General features: G+C 39.6%; 1 long non-coding RNA gene across 1 annotated transcript in view; it reads left to right on the plus strand.

The window, feature by feature from the left end:
- Positions 1-17,012, plus strand: part of LOC128579887 (uncharacterized) — a 49,104-nt gene extending 32,092 nt beyond the window's left edge. Inside the window, exon 3 of the long non-coding RNA XR_008378295.1 lies at positions 16,768-17,012. This is a non-coding gene — a long non-coding RNA (uncharacterized LOC128579887). The remainder of the gene's footprint in view (positions 1-16,767) is intronic.
- The last annotated feature ends 237 nt before the right edge of the window (positions 17,013-17,249 follow it).

Raw genomic sequence — 17,249 nt, forward strand, 5'->3', positions numbered from 1 at the left:
ACATGAGGAACTAGGTGGTCTGTAAGATCCGTACCTGTGGTGCACATCTGCTCTGTGAAAAGGAGGTCAGCAGCCAGCGTGAGGAGGCGGTCAGTGTGGGGGGTCAGCTGCTCCTGTGCTGGGGTTAGCTTAGCGTTTCTGCTACTCTGGGCGTTTGTCTTTCTGACTTCCCACCATCAGACATGCTGCTGGAGTGCGTGACTTCTTGTGCTCCCCCCTGCCCCGCCCCCTCCCCAACGCATGAGTATAAACCTGCAAGTGGAACTGCTGGGCCCCAGAGTGTGCGTGCTTCATCGTTTAGTAAATAGGGTCAGATTACGCCCCAGAACAGAGTTCTGACCTCTATTCCCACCTGCAGAGCCTGAGTGTCCCTGTTTCTCTGTATCCTTGCCAACTCTTAATATTATCAGATATTAAAATGCCTGCTACTTTTAGGTGCAAAATGGCATCTCATTATTTTAATGTACATTACTAATGAGATTGAACCACTTGTCATATGTTTGTTGGCTATCACTATTTCTCCACTATGAGTTGCTTATTCAAGCACTTTGATCATTTTTCTGTTGGGTTGTTTCATTGATTTGTAGGAGAGAGAGTGAGAGAGAGACCCTGCAATCTCCCCAACCATGGCTTTTTTCTAAGTTTGTTTATCGTATCTTTTGTCACCAATGCTTTTGACCTTCATTTATTTATCTCACTCTTACTCTTTTCTTCAAATTTCCTTGCATAGAAGCTGTGATTATCATCATAAGCTTATTGCACACTGGTTAGTATGGAAATAGTCACATTCACTGGCAGCTGAAGGTGAGACTCTGATGACCTCGCTGCTGTCTGTAATTCACAGTTGTAGGAGTGTCTCACGCAGGGAGAGAATTGTAATTGCTGCTAAAATCCATTTCCCTTTCCTAAGTTGGTAAAACAGCATTGGTGTGAAACTTTTCTTTAACATATTTATCTGGGCTGAAGGCTTGAAGATTAGAGGACCATATGTGTGGAGATGGTGAGTGCATTCATTATGTGTAGTAGGGTCTTTTGGTTTTTATTTTATTTTATTTTTTGAGGCATAATTGGGGAGGAAAAGGCACAGCTCAGCAGTTTACCTGCCATCTACTTCCCAGAGACTGTGGTCCCACAACTCCCAAGGCTGCCTTCCAGCCTTTATTGTATACTTCAAATTGGGACATATTTCACAACCGTTGCATTTAATTGGGAGATTATTAAAAAGCATGAGCAAATTCAGAATTTCTCACCCAGAAAATGCTGCCAGTGTCCAACATAAATGAGGTCATTCCTCCTTTCGTGCTTCCCTGTCCTGCCAGGAGTATATGCAGAGGGAACCGGGACAGAGCTTCGGCCAGAGTGATGTTCCCAAAACTCCAGTGATTTGAAAACCACCTTCACAAATATTGGTCACAATAACTTCCCTTGCATGCTATCATTCACTTAACTTTCTTCCTAAACCACCTATTTTTTTCATTGTATTATAAATAAACTTGCATTCTCTTGAAATGGTAAGTTTAATGTTTACTGCTATAACAAATGGAAAACTGCTTTCACTTGTCATTTTTTAAATAGAGAGCAACCATGAAAATAAATATAAGCACAACGATTACATATTAGCAAAATACTCTGACTCTCAGGCCTGAAAAAGAGACTTAAATTGGGGCTCTTCATTAGAAGGGTAACCATCTAAGAATTTTTTCCTTGATGTAAATAAAATTGAAAGAGAATTGATAAAAAAGAACAGCTTTCTTCCCACGAGATGCAATGCTATACTAACTGACATCATGTTGGGAATCGTCACTGTCCCACCTCTAGGAAAATGTTGGTACGGACATTGGATTAGGATAGCCCAGTGAAATAAAGTGTCTTTAGGAGAGAAGGCAAGGTCATTTCCTTCCCACCCCTTGCTTCCCTGATAATTCTGCCATCAGGCTGTGTCTCCCAAATACAAGATGCCTTGTTGCATCTTCCTTTAGAATGCAAAGGATTGAATGAATCGGCTTTGAATGCATTGATCTTGTGTTCTCCTTGGTGTAAGGTCATCACTCCCTGTACCCAGGTGGCATGCTCTGGTGGGCTGCCTTGACCCTCCACCAGTTGGCTTTCCCATGTAGGCACAGCTCCTTCAGAGTCACACCCCAACAAGACTCTTTGTCACGAAGAGAGAGAGAGAGAGAATATTTACGTGTGTGCACAGAATAGATTCAGTGAAACTGAAGCCTTGAAGAAAACAGCTGGCTACTGGCTTGTCACAACAGGATGTCACGGCCATATGCAACGTGTAGCCATGTTGCCCTATGGTCCCCTTAACTTGCTTTGGGCTCTGATGTCAACAGGCGCCCATTGTGTTCTTTAGAAAATTTCCAAGTCACAGGTGTAGTTAAAAACAACCAAGAAGCACAAATAGAGTCATTAAACAATCACAGTTATATCCTACCCCACCTTTCTCCACTTCCAGTTATGTTCCCAGAGATAGCCAATTTCACACATTCTGTGTCTAGGCCTTTGGGTGGCTAGATGCACATTTCTGTATAATATGTTTATACTTTTATTTGGTGGTTCACTGCTTTTAAACAGTGTCTATCAACTTCTTGCTGTATTGGGTGAGGATTTAATTTCATCACCATTCCCTTTTCCTCCAGCTTCATTCTAGCTGTTGATAACTCTTAACACCATTCTGATTATCCATCCATTATAAGTGATCTGTTTATTCCTCATGAAAACTTTCAGAATCTTTTTATTTTTTTTTCATTTTGAAATGTCACAAGATTTTATGCCCAAGCATTTCACATTTTTAAAAAGATAGCTCAGTTATCTTAAGTATTTTATTAGAATCTTATGCTTTTGATGCTATTATAAATTGTATCCTTTTTAAAATTTTAATTTCTGAGTACTCATTATTAACAGATAAAATATAGTTGATGTTTGTATAATGATCTCATATCCTGCAGCCTCGTTGAACTTCCTTATTAGGGTAGCATTTTTCTATGTTTCCTTTGGATTTTCTACATAGACAACATGTCATATGTAAATGAAGGTAGCCTTACATCTTCCTTTTCAATATGGCCCTTTCTTATATTCAACCCATTCCTCTGGGTGGAAACGCTAGTGTGCAGTGTTCCACTGCATAGAAATGATAAGAGTGGAGATCTTGTCTTGCTTCTCATCTTGGGACGGGGAGAAATTCAGTCATAAGTGTTAAGTCTTCTTAATAATAAATACTCAGTCTAAAGTATTAACACCGTTGAGTCTGATGTTAACTGTATGTTTTTTTACATCTCTGTTGCCATATTGAGAATGTTCCCTTAAAATCCCTACTTTACTGAGAGCTTTTATCAGGAATGTATGTTAGATTTGTCATATGCTTTTTCTGCATCTAAAAAGGTGATCTATGGTTTTTCTTTTTACTTTAGTAATATAGTGGATTACATTGACCACTGGTGGACTTTTAAGTTATTTTTTATTTCAAATTATGAAGGGGACACAAGTGTTTTTATTACATGGATAGTTTTTATGTTGCTATCAGTGTGCCCATCACCCAAATAGTGTGCATTGTACCTGTTAGGTAAGTTTTTGCCCCTTTTCTCCTTCCCCTCCCCCTTTCTTGATTTTTAACAGCTTTTACTTCTTTCTGTGCCCATGTGTTCCCATCAATTATTTCCAAATTATTACAAAGTACATATGGTGTTTGTTTTTCGACTCTTGAGATATTTCACTTAGACTAATGGTCTCCAGTTTCATCCAAACAGCTGTAAAAGAGCAAAAGACATTAATTCATTTCTTTTTATGGCTTAGTAATAGTCCATGATGTGTCTGTGTGTGTATTGTGTGTATAATGTGTGTGTGTGTGTGCATATACACATACCCCACATTTAGTGAATCCACTCACAAGTTGATGGGCACTTGGGTTGATTCCACATCTTTGCAATTGTGAATTGTGCTGCAATAAACATTTGCTGCCTTTTGTCTTTTTGATAAAATGACTTCTTTTCCTTTGGGTAGGTAACCAGGAGTGAGATTGCCATATGGAATGGTAAATCTACTTTTACTTCTTTGAGAAATCTCCATACTGTTTTCTATAGAGGTTATAATAATTTTCAGCCCACTGGCAATACATGCCAGCTTCTATTGTTTTTTAGACTTATCATTGATTGACTTTTGAGTGTTGAACCAATGTTACATTCCTGAGGTAAACTCTACTTGGGCGTGACATCCTTTTTATTTATCATTGGATTCAAATTTGCTAAAACTTTGTCCAGAATTTTAAGGTTCATGAGGGATATTGGTCTGTCTTCTTTGCTTATAATGTCTATTCTAATTTAGTAATAAGACAATGCTACCTCACAAAATAAATTGGGAAATATTCCTTCCTTTCCAATTTCATGGAAAAGTTATGTAGAAGAGCTATTCTTTCTTTCTTAACAGTTGATACAATTCACCAGCCATCTGACCTGGAGTTTTCTTTGTGGAAGGGTTTTTTAGTTACAAATTCAATTTCTTTGCAGTAGGGCTAATAGCTTATCTATTTCTTCTTGAGTTAGCTTTGGTAATTTGTATCTTTCAAGGAATGTATTTATTTAAGTTGTCAATTTTTTTGTCATGACGTTATTTACAGCATCTCCATTATTTTTAGCATCTGTAAAGATTATTGATGTCATTTTTCTTAGTTCTGTTATTGGGATTTTCTGTCTTGTCTCCCTTTTGTTTTCGTGAGAAGTCTGACTAGCAGTTCATCAGTTTTATTGATCTTTTTTCAAAGAGCCAACTTTTAGTTTCCTTGATTATTTTTCATTTTTCTATGTCATGGTTTTCTATCTTTCTTCATTTCTTCCTTTCTACTTAGATTTTCTCTTCTATTTTTAGTTTTTTAAAGGGAAAAGCTAAGACTTCCCTTCTCATATAAGCTAGTGGTATAAATTTTTCCCTGAATACTACTTCAGTGGCATCCTCCAAATTCTGATATGTTGTTTATTAATTTTCATTTAGTTCAAAATACTCTCTAAATTCCCTTTGAATTAATCTTTGACCTGTGAATTATTTAGAAGTGTGTTATTTTGTTTCCAAATATTTGAGGATTTTCCAGAAATCTTTCTGTTGCTTTTTTTTGGAATTAACATTGTGGTCAGAGAATAAATTTTGCATAACTTTAACCTTTTGTAATTTACTGGGACTTGTTTTGTGGCCCAAATTATGGTCTATTGTTGTGGATGTCCACGTATTATTGAAAAGTGAGTATTCTGCTATTGTTTGGTGAAATGTTTTATAACTATCAAATTTAAAAGTTATTTGTCAGTATTATTTAACTCATTTATTTTTTACTTGATTTTCTGTCTATTCTAAATATCACTGAGGTAGGAACATTTAAATATCTGAGTATATTTTTGATTTTCCTATTTCTTCTTACAATTTTGCCAGTTTTCACTTCATGTGTTCTGAAACCCTGTTATTACCTGCTTAAATATTTATGATTCTGATTATTGATGTCTTCTGGATAAACTGACTCCTTTATTATTATGAAATGGCATTCTTCATCCAAGATGATACTCATAGATCTAAATCTCTTTTGTCTGATGTTACTTTGTTACTTTCTTTTGATTATTAGTAACATCGTATTTTCATTCTTTTACTTTTAACCTGTTTGTGCCATCATATTTGAAATGTGTTTCTTATAGACAACATATAGTTCAATCTTGCTTTTTTATCTAATTCGAAAATCTCTTTCTTTTAATTGGGGCACTTAGACCATTTATATTTAATGTGATATGTGATATTATTAAATTTAAATGTTATTTGTTTCCTGTTTGTTTGGTGCTATCTCTCCTTTGTCCCCTTTTCCCCCTTTCCTGCCTTATTTTGGATTGAATATTTTTATAATTCCATGTTGTCTCCTCTGTTGACTTAGCAGCAACAACTCATTGTTTTGTTATTTTAGATGTTACTTTAGGATTTATAGTATAAATATTTAGTTTATCACAGTCTATCTTCAAGGGTTTTATGCCATATCACATATAGGTAATAATCTTGCAATGGCATATTTCTATTTGTCCCAACCTTTTTTAATACATTTAACCTTTACAGATATTACAAACCTAACTTCATGTTATTACTTTTTATTTAAACAATTATCTTTTAAAGAATTTTTTAATTGAGTGAAAAACATATATACAGAGGATGCCAAAAAATGCATACACATTTTAAGAGATCTTGTTAGAAGTAAAATCAGTTATTCCCCAAAAATGTACAAATTGCAGATAAAAGGGATGTGTGTAGCATATCTGGGTACACTTGACCAGCAACAGTGCTTTCAATTTAATCTCAAAAATGAATCCATAGATAACGTCTCCTAAAATGTGTATACCTGTTTTGGTACCCTGTGTATGTACCTATTTCCCTATTCCCAATGCTCTTTATCCTTTATACAGATTCTCAGTTCCATATATTATTTTCCTTCAGTTTAAAGGATTCTTTTTATGTCTCTTATGATAAAGTCCATCAGTGATGAATTCTTTTAGCTTTTATGTCTGAAAAGTCTTTATTTTCCCTTTATTTTAAAAGATATTTTCAGTAATTATAAAACTCTAGGTTGACATTTTTTTCTTTCGGCATTTTTAAAATATTGCATCACTGTCTTCTAATGTACACTATTTTTGTCTAGAAATATGCAGTAATCTTACCTTGATCCTCTCTATATGATGTACCTTTTTATCTGAAGCTGCTTTTAAGATTTTCTTTTTATCCCTGGTTTTCAGCAAGCTGATATGATGTACCTTCCTGTAATTTTCTTCAGATTTCTTGTACTTTGCCCTCATTGAACCTCACGGACCTGTGGTTTTACTGTTTTTATCATATTTGGAAATGTTTTAGCCATTACGTCTTCTAGTTTTTTGGGTTTTTTTGTCCTGCCTTCTCTTTATTTTAGGGACTCCAGTTTCCCAACTACAGCCTACATGAAGTTATCCCACAGCTCACAATGCTCTGCTCATTTTATAAAACTCCCTTTTCCCTGGTCTTTCATTTTGAGTATTTTCTATAGCCATGTCTTCAAGTCCTCAGGTTTACAAATACTTTTTTCTGCAGTCTTTAATTCATCAACATTCCCATCCAATGTAATTCCCCCCACCCAAGGCTTCAGTGAGCTATGATCATACCACTGCATTCCCACCTGAGTGATGAGTGACACCTTATCTCTTAAAAAAAAATTTCAGTAAAACCCCATTATGAACTCCAAACAAGGGGCTGAGATAGAAAACGGAAAGGAGGACTGGAAATATAAACCATAACTCCAATAATAAAGACAGTGTAGGAGGCATGATCATGGCCAAAGGAACACCAACTTCAAAGGGTGTGGTGGATTCTTGGCCACATCCTCTGGCCCACTGTGAAAGTGCTGATTTTAAGAAAAAGAGTCAGGAAATAATCCCAAGCAGCCAACATTGAGACCTAGCATGTGTCCACTACATACAATGAAGCAAATCTGCGGAACCCACTGGCTCTTGTCAACCTTCAATAATGAGATTTAGAAAAGATGATTAAGTATGGAGTTTATTCAAGTTCAAACCAAGCTTGATAGCCTCGCAGGAGTGTAGGTTCAAGTCATCCTGAATATATAGTCCTGCCTAATGTGATTTCTATCTTAGACATTATAGTTTTCAGCTCTAGAAATTTGATTTTGGCCTTTTAAAAATATCTTCCATGTATCTACTTAACTTTTTAAGCATGTGGAATATAGTTAAAATAACTTTTTAGTGCTGATGCCTGCTAATTCTGTGTTTATATAGGGTCCATTTTGATTGATTGATGGATCATATGCCCTTTTATGGGTCCTGTTTTTCTGGTTTTTGACCTAGTGCTAGATATTGTTCATTTTACTATGTTGGAACCAATATCTTTGTATTCCAATAAATATTTTCAATCTTTTATCTGAGATACACTTTAGTCTCTTAGAAACAGTTTTATGTTTTGTACCTGCTTTTAAGATTTGTTAGGTGGCACCAAAGCAGTGCTTGGTCAAGGGGTTATGATTCCCAACAATCGAGACAAACTGTTTTGTGTACCACAGTGAATCTTGAGGTTTTCCAATCTGACTGTGGAGGAGAGCCACTATTCCTGGATCTGTGTGAGAAATAGGAGCTGTCCTTTAATCCATCTGGGTGGTTTTTCATCAGGCCTTAGGTAGTTTCCTCACATGCATACCCTTCTTAGTACTCAGCTGAGAACTCAAAGGAGACCCTCTTCAGATACTTGGAATTGTCTTTCTGTGCAGCCCTCTCCCTCTTCAGTACTCCTCTCTATAAACTCCAGCTCCTAGGTCTCCTCAGACCCTCAGCTTCATCTTCTCAGCTGCAGAATCCACCAGATTCCACCTGGACTTTCCGTCCTGTGCTGCCCCTTGGAGGCCTTCTCCAGACAGCAAGCTCAGCCACAACCCAGCTCATCTCCTTTGCCTCCCTCCTCTCAAGGAACCCTGGTTTGTTGGCAGATGTCCAGTACCTTGAATACTATTGCTTCATGTGTTTTATCTGCCTTCCCTCCCCAAGTACCTCTTTTTGTTTTTTATGGGGGGGTAAATCAAGTCCCTATTACTCAATTTTGGCTAGAAGTAAAAATTTGCCATTGATTCACATTTTAGTGAGATTTGAGTCACATGCTCATTCCACATGAGCCAGAAACACATTATACTGCTAATGGTGGCATTGGAGCTTCTATTAACACTTAGCTCATGGTTTTATAATTATTTATCCAAATTCATATTCTCTAAATGGACTTCTCAAGCAGCGGGAACTGTGTCTCATTAATTTTGTGATAATCTCAGACTTTAATTGGAATTCTACAAATGTTTGTTGAATGAATAAGTGAATAATGTTGTATTACTGGTAGCATTGCCAATATAAGGAGCAAAGACTCAAGGTAAAGGTATTTTTAACCAAAGTCTTTGTAAGAAAATGCAATTTGCCCTTCAGGACATTTTTCTCTTAGGCTACAGTTCTTTGAAGCTGTAACATTAGCATCTGCTCCTGTCTTTGTGGTAGGTAACACTTCTTAAAAATGTTGTCACGTATTGTTCTGATAAAATGTGTCTGCCACACTTGGGGGCATTTTATTCTTGACCAGGTATCCTGGTCATTTTCTAATCTGATCTCAATGTGAAAACTATCCTGGAATAACAGAAAAATGTGTCTTTCCAATCCATCTTATATTCTCGTCTTTTATTTTTGTGTCATAGCAGTTTAATCTTTTAAAAAATCCTTAAGGTTCCGTATATAATTATAAAGACAAATGAATATATTTTAAGGTCAAATTTTCTTTTTTCCTGTTCTATGGAGTATCGAATTGTAGCATCTATTCACCTAGTCTTTCAGAGGTTCAGAAGCTGAGAAATAAGAGATTGTCAAAATGTGTCATTTACTAATTCCTCTGCTTATGAAGCAGCATAGCAAGTGCGGAGCCTAGTTGCCTGTACAGCCCTACTTCCTGCTGGTGGTGCGAACGGCAAGGCACTCACCTTTCCACTCCTCAGCTTTCTCATCTGCAGAGTGGCTTAATAATAGTAACTTCCAGGGTTGTTAAGAAGATTAAATTGGCTGTTGTTTACAGAATGTTTTAAATGGTATGGGATATGTAGTAAGTACTATATAAACATTAGTTTAAAAAATCAAATAAAGTGAAAAAGAATAAAATAAAAATAAAACTTTCTTTTGAATAAGTAATTTCACATATTTTTCATTCTGCCTTTCCCAAGAAGTAAAAATTCCATTCTATTTTATCAAATATATCAGACTTTAATAGGCTGCTTTTTTGGAAATCATTTGAATTTGGAGAAAAAGAACCTTCCAGATTCCCTGCTCTGTGTCTTCTCTGGAGCACAATGCCGATCTCCCTTCTTATCCTACTCCGTCATGTTTGGCATGTTTTTGCCCTTGCAACCTTTATCTTTCCTTTAGTCAAAACCTTTAGGCGTCTTTGACTCAGTTTTAAATTCCGCCTCTAAACTGCCCCCTTCCCACTGCCAAATTGATTCTAGAGATTGTCCATCAGAGAGTCAAAATCTACCCTCACCTTTGTTATATTTCTATTACGTGGGGCACTTTAACACCAGGAATATTTTTCCAGCTTTATTGAGTTCCTTTCTAATCTAACATCTTTATTTTAGAACGTGTTTTCAGTTTCATGGACATCTGTGGCCTGTAGATCTTTTTTCACACTGTAAGAGACAGACTTTTGATTTAGCACCCCTTTTCCACCTTTAAATTTGCTCATATGTTTTATTATTATTAATGTTTGCAGTATTTTCAATTTAGCATCATTTCTCTGGGTCATTATTGTCTTAGCACCTCATTCAGATTATTAAGAAGTTGTTAAGAAAGCTTAATCAATAGTAAATTAGTGGCTATATTTTGTAAATATATGACTCATCTAATAGTCTTTTAACATTTATATTGACTTCTTAAAATTTAGTGGTCTCAGTCTCTGGAATGCCATCGTTGGGGGCTTCTATACCCAACACCATGTCATATCTTTATATTTGTTTCTGGCTGGGTGTTTGAAGCAAGGTAGACTCACAGGAAGTTTACAGAAACTGGGCAAGGACATGAACAGAATCTTTTCTCATGAGGACAGGTCAATGGCCCACAAACACATGAAAAAATGCTCATTGTCTCTAGTTATCAGAGAAATGCAAATCAAAACCACTCAGAGATATCAGCTAACCCCAGTGGGAGTGGCCCACACCACAAGGTCCCAGCACAACAGGTGCTGGTTTGGGTGCAGAGAGAAGGGAAGACCCACGCACTGTTGGTGGGACTGCAAACTAGTCCAGCCTCTGTGGAAAGAAGTATGGGGAGTCTGCAGAGAATTAAAAGTATACCTTTGATTTGATCCTGCAATCCTATTACTAGGTACCTATGTAAAAGAAAAAGTGTCATTTTACCATAATGACATTTGCATTAGAATGTTTATTGCAGCTCAATTCACAATCATAAAGGCTGGAAACAACCCAAGTGCCCGTCAACCCATGAATGGATTAATAAACTATGGCATATGTTTACCATGGAATACTATTCAGCCATAAAAAGAAGGAGATTTTTGTACCTTTTGTGACAGCCTCAATGGATTTGTAGTATACTCTCCTAAGTAAAGTATCCCAAGAATGGACAAACATAGTAGATTAATAACTTGAGCTATTTGAGAGAAAAAGCCAAATTCAAGAACAGGAGTGGGGAAGAAGCTTTGGCAAGTTCCCACCCAAAGGGAACCATGCACAGGTATACAGTGCACTTTCTGGAGAGGACACCATTGCAACTGGGACTTCACCTTGCAAATGCAAACAATGTAACCTAATCATATATACCCTCATATTAATCTCAAATTTAAAAACTAAAAAAGTAAAAGTAATAAAAAAAGAAAATATTAAACTAAATGCAATCTAAAAAATAAACAAGATGAATCTAAAATTCTAATCTCCTAAGTAGAGTAATTTGCAATACAACCTGTCAAACATCAGGAGACCCAACAGCCAAAAATGGGCATCTTAAACACACATGGTACGTCCCTCTGCCTGCCTCCCCGCCCCGCGGCAGAAGCGGTCCCAGCATGTGTAGGTGGCTGGGGCTCCACGGGTGTGTGTCTCAGTTATGCCGCTCTGCTCCGTGGTCACACAGCAGCCCTGTGTAATAGAAAGTGCTTATTATGAGGGTTAGCTAAATAAAGGCACGTTGTGACCGGTCACAGTTCTAAGGGATCCTCCTGACTGATTTGGCCCTGACACTTTCAAAGCTGCTGTTATTACTGAACCCAAGCATGTGGGAAGGACAAGACAGAGTGATGAAATCCTTAAATGCTTTTGCTTAAAATTATATATTCTTTTATGTGTGTGCGTGTGTATGCACAGACCCAGACACACACGCTTGTGTACCTAAATGGTCCCCGAGGTGCACTGTCACCATTCTGTGCAGCCTCACTTTGGGAGCTATGGTGGTCCTTCTCTAGACTAATCCTCTAAATTTTAGAGAAATAAGAGAGTCTTTCATCTGTGTGGAGTAGTGGATTTTACTGCCTCTTAAGGCATTATCTTTTCTAAGTCCACAAATGTTAGAAGTGGGAAAAACATTTTTCTTTTAAATTTAGAAAATAGCATTTCTGTACCTATGTACTTATGCCATGCAGTACCTACACTTACACTGTAATATAAGCACCGCGGAAAAGCAAACCAGAGGCTTTTAGCACTGTCGGGCACGAGCATTTTCCCTCTTATCTCCTCCTGAAGAGACGTTCAGGAGAATGAGAGGCTTTCCTTGAGTCTGTGTTTATAAGCCTAACTGAAAAAAAAAGGTCCATTTTTTAGACTCAGGATCACACTGCAATAAATGTGAATCTAAGCAATTGCTAGGTGCTTTCTAAGCAATGGTCTCATCTGTGTTCACTCCTGCATCCTTCTTTTATTTAGTAAATGCCAATAAAAGCTAATAAGAAAGCAGTGCCATTTGCACGTTTCATATTTTTACTCTATATGATGTCCAGGGGTTGAGCAGGCCCATCTGGTAGCCAGGAGAGACAAGATTGATTTCCTATATCTCACAAAAAGCAGGTGACTTTCAGATGGGCCTGAGATAAAACTCAACCAGGCTCTACGAGTGAGTGACTTGGGCGTGCTCTGGGAGAAACCAAATGCCATCCTGGGAAAGTTAGAGCCCCTCTCCTCCTTGAATGGACTGTGTTTGGGGCTGTCATTCATGTGACAATATTGCACTTACCTTGGTGTAAAATGTCAAGCCATCTCATCTTTGGAATAGAAACAAGGCAGGATTTGCATTTGCAAAAACATTGGATTACCAAGGTAAGTAACTGCAGCCATGGAAGAAAGATAGTATGGAAATGTAAAAATGGGAGTCAGAGACCTGGATTCTAATCTCAGCTCCACTTAGGCTGGTCAGTTAACCTGTTTTAGCCTCAGCTTCTTTCTCTGTAAAATGGGAGCTACACGTAAGTTAGTCGAGGTTATTAAATGAATGTGCAAAATAATTCACACATAGTGAGCACTAAATGATTGCTAATTATTATGATTTTTCTTTTTATGCATTGAGAAAGGATTTTTACAACTAAGATGTCAAAGGAATTACTGATGCTGAGGATTCTTTGGTTTTAGAAGATGAATTTCAGTGCAGAACAAGGCCGTGTCTGACAACCAGATCTTGTGTGACAATCAGAACGTTCCAGCACAGTACCTGAGGCTTCATCTGGGGAAAATGTTTAAAGGAACCAAGGATTTTTTGTGGGGTTTTTTCCCAAGTGTAATGAATGGAGTTCTCGTTCCTTTCCGCCTATCTCTCCATTGGCACTGCTGCCTTCTCTTATTCTATGGCCTGTGAACGTATTTCTCCTACTGTTTTTTTCTTTTTTTAAATCTAGTTGTGAATCTTTTACTCTGTCACATAGACATACGACAGCAGAGGGGAGGAGGGCATGTGTATTTCCTAAGTTTTAGCAAGAAATTGGTCTTGCCGACTCCATAGACTGGGAAGTTCAGTGAGGAGAATCCATCGATGTCCTTCCTTTTTCAGATCACCTTCAACAGGGCACTTGATGCCTCTCTGCCTTCGTCAGGCACCTAAGGAGCAGTCTAAGGCACGGCGGGCAGGGCCTGCAGAAGTTTGGGGTGGGGGTATGGGCATCCCAGCCCCTGGTGACTTCTGTTGCAGTCTCTTTTGGTGCTTTCTGCCCATGGGCTGCACCTGTCTCGATGGGCTGCTGTGGGCTCCTGGAACACAGTTTGTCCTTCAGCATGGGAGCTGGCAGCGGCTGGGGATTGGCACCTCTCTGTGGGCACTCTTGACCAACAACTGCTGGCTCTATGGGTGTAAACACTGCAGTTCCCTGGCCCCCTGGCCAAGGTAATTCTAGGTGTATTTTGCAGTTTTGCAGTTTCCCTCTGAGATGCACCTGCCCTGGCCCCCCGTGGGGGGTGACTTCACAGTGCTCCCTGTTTGTGCCTCGTCGAGCCACCTCCCCTTCCTTCCCTGTCTCATATCTCACCTGCCAGGCTCCTTCCACCTTGCAATAAACCACTTCGTCTCAAACTCTTGGCTCTGGGTCTCTCCTGAGGTTTCCAACCTAAGACAGTGTGCACACTTTCGAATGGGGACAGAAACCTACGAAGCCTGGGTTGGGTTTTACCAAGGCCACTCTGGGACACAAATCGGCAGGGTATATTCTGGCAGACCACTGCTTGCCCTGACCTTGGAATTCTACCCACTCAAGAGCTGAGCTCATCACAGTGGCAGACCTGTGGGGGTGCAGTCTCAGGGGCTCTTGAGGGCATAGGCCAGGACCAGGCCGCCCACACCCTCCCCACACCTGCCATCTGAGGGCAGCCCATATAGAGGAGGGAGACCACAGGGCAGCAGGCAGCGTGCTGTAGATGTTGGGATGTTGGATTCTGATTGTGAGTGGGCCTCGGTGAGTGTTCCCATCCACTTCCTCCCCTCTCGTTATGGGCCCTTCAGACAAATGCTTTGCTGATTTCCTGCACCAACCCACCATACCCACAATGTGTCCAAGAAAAGACCTCCTTCCAGAAGGTTTCCCCCTAGTAGGTAAAAAAGATTGGATCACACAACCACTTACTGCATACTGGCTCACCCCTCGGCAGTCTAAGGCCGAGGCCACGCACATGGCCAGGCAGATCTCTGAGCTTCCCTTTCCCATATTCTCCACCTCAGGCTCTTGTCTGGATCTTCTTGCTCATTTCATTTTACCGCCTTCGTGATGCTTTAACGCTCAGTACGCCAGCTGAAGCTGTGTGGAATCGGATCACGGTGTATTAGCATTCCAAAAAACATAATGCAGTCCCTGAGAAGACAATAAATTTGATTTTGTACAAGTGGTGTCCTTTATACTTTGCTCATACGGCAATCTCTCAAGTGTATTTTTTTTAAAAACACAACACAAATAGTCTGATGAAGTAAAAATGGGTTGCATGATGGGTTTTGTGCTCTGCAGAAAGAACCTGGACAAAGCGGCCATGCCGATGTTCTTATTTACAAAGGTTGCCATCTGGGAAATTAGTGCCTGCTGTTGCTCAGTAATTAGGAAAATTTAGGACCCCTAGTGCTCCAACATCTTGCATTAAAGGTTGTATGTCATCAGTGTTTTCATGAGTGTTTGTTGGATTTCCGTCATTAATAACAGACATAAACCCGGCAAGCAGTAGACTACGCATTACATTTCATCAATTTGCTATTTGTATTCATTACGCGTGCCGTCCATTCTGAGTCATGAAAAATTGAAAGGCCATTACACACAGAAGGGGTATCATGGGTTACAAATGATGTAACAAGAGCATGCTCACTATTAATTGGTCAATTGTGCTTGTCAGTACATTTAAAGTGATTAAGGCGGAAAGATTAGAAAGGACACGAATGTGCTGGAGAAATGGAAGCCCAGGACACTGGGGCTCTCTCACATCCCTCACACCCAGATAAATGCAGCAAAAGCCAGTGACACTCATTCCAACCAGTCGTCCAACAAATACTTGTTGAGCATTTACCACATGTTGGGGTTGTACTGAGCACAAACCAGAATGAAATAAATGAAGCCCTTGACCTCAGGGGCTTACACTCCAGCAAGGGAAAGGCGGCAGTGGGAAATGAACAAACAGCGCTTACTGTGAAGTCAGGGAGTACAGAGCCGTGAAGACCAGCAGAAGAGGGGGCACCGTTCGCGGTGCAGGTGCAATGAGGAAGGCCCAGGCGTCTGGGCTCTCGGCCTCACACTTCTTACCACTCACTGGCCCTCGGTCTTTCTAGTGTTCGAACTTCCAGCTCCTTCCTGCCTCTGGACAGGTGCACTGCCGTCTCCCACCTCAGAGATTCAGGTCTCAGCTCCCAGCTCCCTCTCTGACACCAGGGCCTCCCTCATGGCACTTGTCCTTGCCTAAGCTGGATGCCACTAGCCTACTTGTTTCTCCCTCCCTGCATGTGTCACTTGAGTTTACAGCCACACCCGTTGTCTGGAAGAGTGCCTGGTACCAAGAAGAGTCTCCTTAAGCCCAAGTTGAAGGGACGAATGAGTGGATCAATCCGTCAATCCAGCAGCCAGAAATTAGACTAAAAATTGACAGTTTGTGCCCTGCTTTTGTATTCAGGTAGCCATTTGTACATTTTGCCTGAAAGCCACATGGAGGAGCTGGGTGTTCCTCCCAAGTGGCATTCTCCAGAGTGATTAGGTAGCATTGATATTTGCTTCTCACGTCTTACAGTCTATTGCCCTGCATTTCTAAAGGACTTAATATTCCCTTTCAATATATTGACTTGCTTTTACTCACTAAATGCTATGGTATTATCTTTGAATATCTTTTTCCTTAACAAGTAAGGAAATATGGGTCCAGGGTACACCATGACAAATTAGTATCACAGCAGTCCTGACTCCTGGCTTAATACATAGCATCTGGGAAATTGATCAGAAGAGAGTAATATTGCAGTGTGATGATAGCAGGACTGCAAGTTCATTCCAGTATATTTAGTATATAACTCACAGAAGACTTGTGAGCATCTAGTGGGTGCTGGTAATATCAGATGGAGGAGACAGTGTGGCTCCGGGCACCGGTCAGAGCTGACAGTCAACAACAGCGGTTCCAAAACCCGCCTGCACATTCGAATCGCCAGAGGTCAACTATAATGTATCTATGCCTAGATCGCATCCTAGGCCAGTTGAATCAGAATCTCTGTGCTGGAGGCTTACACATCTTTTTCTTTGTTTTGTTTTTTTAAGCTCCAAGTGCCATTCACAGCAGACAGTGCTGAGACCCTCTGCTCCAGTAGAAGGGCGGATACATAATGAGCAACCACAAAGCGATGGGACAGAGGCCGTAATACCAGCTGAAAGTTGGAAGATGTGACATCCTTCTTCATTGCTTAATTAAAACTCAGAACAAAATGCTTTTAGGGATCAAGGGGCTAAATGACCTGGGATTGTGTAGTAATAAGTGTTGTAGTTACTCATTACACCCCAACGAACTGATATAAATTGTTAAATAAACCAGGAATTGGATATTGTATACTTATTCAAATAAAGAATTTTAATTAAAACTTAGTATCTTCCTAACTAGCAGACGTGAGAAAGGAAAATGAGGGACTCCCCCGGGAGCCACCAGGGAAGTGTCACATGTCACATGTCCTCTGAAATGATGTTAAGATTCAGAATTCTCTGAAGTGCGGTGTGGAAGATGATCTGAAACTCTCCCCCAGGACTGT

Source organism: Nycticebus coucang, chromosome 2 (assembly GCF_027406575.1).
Source record: "Nycticebus coucang isolate mNycCou1 chromosome 2, mNycCou1.pri, whole genome shotgun sequence".
Taxonomy (NCBI): Eukaryota; Metazoa; Chordata; class Mammalia; order Primates; family Lorisidae; genus Nycticebus; species Nycticebus coucang.